Genomic DNA, 6,030 nt, shown 5'->3' on the forward strand with positions numbered 1-6,030 from the left:
GCAGCAAAAATCCAGAAATTCATAAATTTCACAATGAACAGACCAAAAATATAACGTAAAAATCTGGACAGTTGAAAGGTATGATGTGTGTGTGTGTGTGTGTGTGTGTGTGTGTGTGTGTGTGTGTGTGTGTGTGTGTGTGTGTGTGTGTGCACGTGTGTGTGCATGTGTGTGCGTGTGTATGTGTGCGCATATATATATATATATATATATATATATATATATATATATATCTGCAGTTAAAACCAAATGGTGCTGGCAAGAGTTACCTCCAACAACAATGAAATGAACAGTAAAAAACAAAGCAGGAGGTAGCAGCCACGGCTATGTAGAATAACAGCTTTATTAGTAAAAGAAGTGAGCGCTTTCGTGGCACCAACCACTTCATCAGACAATCAAAGAACAGTAAAACACAGCATTTATACCAAGCTTATCATTGCCTTAAAACCATATGCCTAGTATAAAAAGTTTTATACCTAGTGTGAAAAATGTTAAAAGCTTAACATTAAAAACAGCTTGACAATAAAAACAGCATATCACATCATACAACTTAATACATACAATATAAAAGTATAAAAAAGCATAAAAGGTCGGGGGGGGAGTACTACCTACTATTTCTTTAAGTCTCTATTTAGAAGAATGGGTTTAATATTAATGTTGTCATTCCGGCCTACCCCAATGTTAGCTTGTAGCCATCTAAGCAAAAGCGTTTTCTAACCTGTTAAATACACTCTTTCTAGCCCAAGCACTGCTTCTGTTTGGAAAACCTAAAAGCTCCAGATTTTCCTGAAGAAAGTCTTTAGACTGAAAGCCAGTCTTGAACTCCCAAAACCAGCCAGGTAGGATGGAGAGAAACAATAAGCATGGGAGTCTGTTGAGATGGCTAGAAGGACTAGTGCAGTTAGACTCTGAGGGGAACACATTAGTAGAAATACTTCTCAGCTTTTTGAAGTGCCTCTTCATTCTCTTCTGTGAATATTACATCAAAGTAATACTGTTTATCACTCCTTTTCATTCTTCAGTTCTGCAAAGGTATAGAGTCATAGGTTCATAGGTTTATACTAGGCTATCTGCCCTAAGGCATTTATAAGCCTAGCCCAGAGTTTTTATGGTTTACGCCACCCCTTATGTTAAAAAATACTGTGCCCATTAGTTTGTTGTGCCTCTGTCCAGCAGTGACACAGAGATGATTCCCGGGGTCAGTATGCCATCATAACCTTTCTTTGCTCATATATTTATGTATACAAGTTTTTTCCCCTTCCTGGAAAAAGGTGACTTCTTCACTGTAAGCCTTTGTTATTCTGGCTTTCTTTCCTGCTTTATTTTTTTTTCTATGATAGCGTCCCTTTGCTAATGTTTCATTCCTCCTATGTACCTGATACTTATACTATTTAATGTCGTATTTCTCTTTTTAACCTTCCATGTCAACACTTTTTGAAACCATGATTTTTGCAACGTTCTGTTGATTCCATCTTAGAAGTTTCTAGACTTCAGGTGCTTTTCTAATTTTTTTTTATCTTGCTCAGGTCAGCCTGAATGAAATGCAGCCATCTGACAGTGATATTGATTGACACCTCAGCTCTATTTATGGTATGTCACACTGTTAAATGGTTATTCTTCTGTATTCAAGATTCATCTATATTTGAAAGCACTTTGTCTGTGAATTTTTCACTCAGAAGTGGGTTTAACATGTTTGAAGTAGGTTCCATGTAAAGCATTGGTTATACCCTTGCTCCTGCATATACCTGAAGCACAGATGCCCCTGTTAGGATCTGGACTATTCGGGTAGTCTGTCAGAGAGATGTCATTATCTTCTTCCATTCTAAGTGTTCTTTCTCTTGCTGCCTTGTGTTTTAGCAACCTTTCAGTATGTAGGCTGTATATAATCCTCAAAGTAATTTTAGGGCAGCTTCCTGTCTCCAGGATGATCCTATGCAATCATACCATACCAGTAAGCCAAGCCTTCCAGATGATACCCTCTTGATTCTTCCCTGTATGGCTTTAGTTATGTATTTATTAAATTCCATTTGTTAACCAGGATGGTGAACTGGTCTGAAGGCCTTTTATGACAACACAGCCTGGACCATTTAGGCAGTTTACAAATATAGTTTTTTATATCATGAACTGAGCTTTATTGTAATATGCTAATATTGACAAGACAGTGAAACATAATCAGAATAGAACTGAACCAGAGATAACAGTAAATCAGAATTACCATCATTTTAAAATGAAAAAAAAAATATCTATCTATCTATATATATATATATATATATATATATATATATATATATATATATATATATATATATATGTGTGTGTGTGTGTGTGTGTGTATATGTGTGTATACAAGCAAACGTCAAATAGTTGCATTTTGCAGAAATTCAACAATTACATAATTACAACAATTACATAAGTAACTAGATTGCCACAGGAGTCAGAATCTCAGGATTGGTGAGACCACTTCCACTAAGAAACCAGTCACCAGCAGGGTACCTCAGGGCTCTATGCTAGGACCGCTTCAGGCTTATTACTCCTTCGATAAGACATCCCTAAGAGTTGACCCAGTAGTCACAGATCTGGGAACATATGTAGACAGTAATATGGCTTTTGACCAACATGTGGCTGTGGTAGTTGAAAATTATTGTAGTTCACCCAACTTCTAAATAAGGGCATCCCATCCAGGTCCAAGGAAGTTATAGTGCACCTATATTCATCCATTATCTAACACTTCATTAAGTATAATGTCCCCTTTGGCATGTACCTGACCAGTCATATGCAGCAGTTGGAATATCCAAGTTTCCACACCAGGAGAATCCAGAGTCCATTGTCCAATATGGATCATCTAAATACTCAGTCTCCTACAGGTTACTGAGAGGCTGTCTGTGTCTGACATATAAGGCATCCTTGTATTCAACTTTGAAGGACCTTTTCCACATCCATAAAGTAAACCGCATCAGAGCTGCTATATCCAAGAATTTAAATTTTGCTTGTGACATAAATAAGATGTGTTGGCAAGACAGATATGTGTCACTTAAGATCCCCATGCTCTGGAACAGACTCTCCATCCACATGAAGCAGAGTCCATCCCTAACCCCATGTAAGGGTAACCTCAAACAATGGATGGGAAATAGGAGATTTACCCCAGGTGTGGTCCTAATATTTCCTAACTAACATATCATGCTCCTAATAAACACCCATGATACATAGGAACAAAGCTGGGTTTGGTTGCATGGCTAGGCTTATATAGGGCCAGATGGTCACTAGCCTAATATATACAAATGAACCTATGAATGTAAATAAGAAACTGTACACATTATAATCTAAGCATATGTAACAACCTTCCTAAGTCAAGTGGTGTAATAGGATACACCAAGTCTCGTTCTAGTTGCCCATGTTGAAATTCTCATTACTCTGTGTTTTGAGTTTGTAAGTTAAACCATGTATGTGGGTATTCAGTTTGCTGGACAGCATTTCCAATGTTGAAACAATACAGCAAGAAATGTTGCAACTACAGTTGTGACCCATGCATACTGTGTGTATTCGTTTGCTTGATTTGGGTTACAACGTCTAAAGTGCCAATACTTAAAGTCCTCAGGAAAGTGGACTGAGGTGTTCACTGCCTACTCAATACAGGACATGAGTTGCATACATTTAATTACTCCACACGTCTAAATTAAATGAAAGTCGTCTGCACCCTCACCCATGCAGTGCTAGCACTGACTAGTAGTGTCATTTCTTTAAAAGCTCACACTGTGAGGCAGGTATTGTCTGGGTAAGTATGACAGCTGTGTTGTTTAATGAAAAAAAAATAACTGTTTTTTATTTAAGTTTTAGACCCATCAAAAATTCCTAAGATTTCTTCCACCTGACTCACAAGCTTACTTAACCAAATGACACAATCATCTGCAAACCAGGTAGTCAAGCCCAAATGAGTCTCAAATTATACAATATTTATGCACCAGTGCCTCCAGGTATAAAACCAGTACTGACATTATCAACATAGGGCTATAAGGGTCATCTATGCCTGGTGCCCCACTATTATGCTATCTCCTCAGATAAGAACCCATTCACACATACATGGTGCTTGGGTCCAGTGTACAACAACCAACACTATGCTGTAAAAAAATTGCATAAAATCATGTACCTCCAGTACTGTCCCAGAAAGGACTATGAGATTTGAAAGGCTTAATAAAATCAGCTAGCAATACTCCTGCTGGGATATTCAGTTTTGGGCAAATAAGTTGATTATTTAACCAGATTCTAACCGCATCACATTCCCCTTCTTTTCTTTTAATTAAATACTTTGTATATGTCTATTGGGAAAGTCTGCTTGGGCAAAGAGCTGAAGAGAAAAGCTCTAGCAGATCCATTAAACATACTTGTAGCAAAATATTTTTTTCTTATAAAGAAGCAGACTTCAAATAATTTTTCCTCAGATAGACAGCACATGTTGGAGGTGTGATGGAGAAAAAAGAGATAACTGGCAATGCATGTTTTGGGAGTGCAGTGATTTGGCAGATTTAAAAAATTTCCTACATGGTACTCTGTCAGAAATATTGGGTGAGAAAATGGCTGTATGTAAGGAAATGATTTTGTTGACCTGGCATCTGAATTGCCTAGGCATGTTAAGATGTTTTAAGTTTAATTATGTTGGCTGCCAAAAAAAGTAATTACTAGAAAGTGGAAATCAAAATATACACCAACTATATTTGAGGTATTAAGTATTATAATATAGACAAAAAAAAAAAACAACTGTAAGAGGTATCTTTAGAAAAGGGAAGGAGTAAATTACATAGAAGTAAATGGAAATTGTGGGAACACTACATCCATAATAATGTTCAGGAGGAGGAGGAAGAATGTAGTTTAAGGGAAGGCAGGAATTCAGCAATTTTTTTGTAATGTTGGATTGATGATAGTAGCAAAGAAAATATATGATGTATATTGTATTTAAATGGAAAATGTTAAAATTGTTGTTTTCTATTAACGTATGTTTGCCTATGTCTTAAGTGATAATTTAATAAACGTGTTTAAAAGATACATTATATAGATAGCTATTAAGACATCTGGATACAAACAGGTAATTATTTTGTAGTGACATTACACAGAGATCAAACAGGTATTTATTCTCTGGTGACATTATATAAGATATGAAATTCCAAACATAAAACATTTAGTATGCAAGTAGTTCATGCACAATAGATGTGACAAGCAGACACTGGATATCTTATAAGACATGGCTAAGGAGGGTTACACTGTAGATGTTAAAACTGAGGTAAGGAGTGTGAAGCATCACTTGATAGGGAGACAGTAGTTAAAGCTAGAAGAGGGAGAGAGGGGCATTGTATAGCTGATGAGTCAATGATAGTGGGGTAAGAATGCTATTGTATTTGCTAACACAGGACCTGGTTAAAATAAAATGGTGGAGAGCCTGCAGCGTCGGGCCTCATAACACCCCTGGACGGGAGTTAATTACACATTAACACATACCCTTTCAGGCACTGCTTATATTACATAAGTATTAGAAAGTATTACATTGATGGAGATTAATAACTGAAAAACAGGAATGAAGTGCTAGGAAAACTAGTAAGCAAGTAGTATGAAGCACAAAACACTCCACCGGATCCACGACTGGTAAAATTTAATAGTGTAGACACAAAGATACATAAACGTTAAAAAAGGTACGTTTTCGTCACCAACTTCTTCAGATAAGCTAAACACACCACCACCTTCATTTAAATATCATTTCACAGTTAACCACACCCAATGAAAGCTTACAATGACTCACAGTTCCTAATTGATTAATTAAATACAAGTTACTGCAACCTTCAAACTTCCCTGTCACAATCCCACTTGATGCTGATATAAAGTGCAATGTGCATAACAATTATAAATGAATTGATGTATATCAAATAAATATCAAATACATATATGTATAAACCATATAAATCCACTTATATATAACAAATGTATACATTTATAGCATTTGAGTTGTATACCTTACTTTAGTTAAATCTTCTTCTGGCTTTTCCT

The sequence above is a fragment of the Protopterus annectens genome, chromosome 14.part0 (assembly GCF_019279795.1).
Source record: "Protopterus annectens isolate FY-2018-M chromosome 14.part0, PAN1.0, whole genome shotgun sequence".
Taxonomy (NCBI): Eukaryota; Metazoa; Chordata; order Ceratodontiformes; family Protopteridae; genus Protopterus; species Protopterus annectens.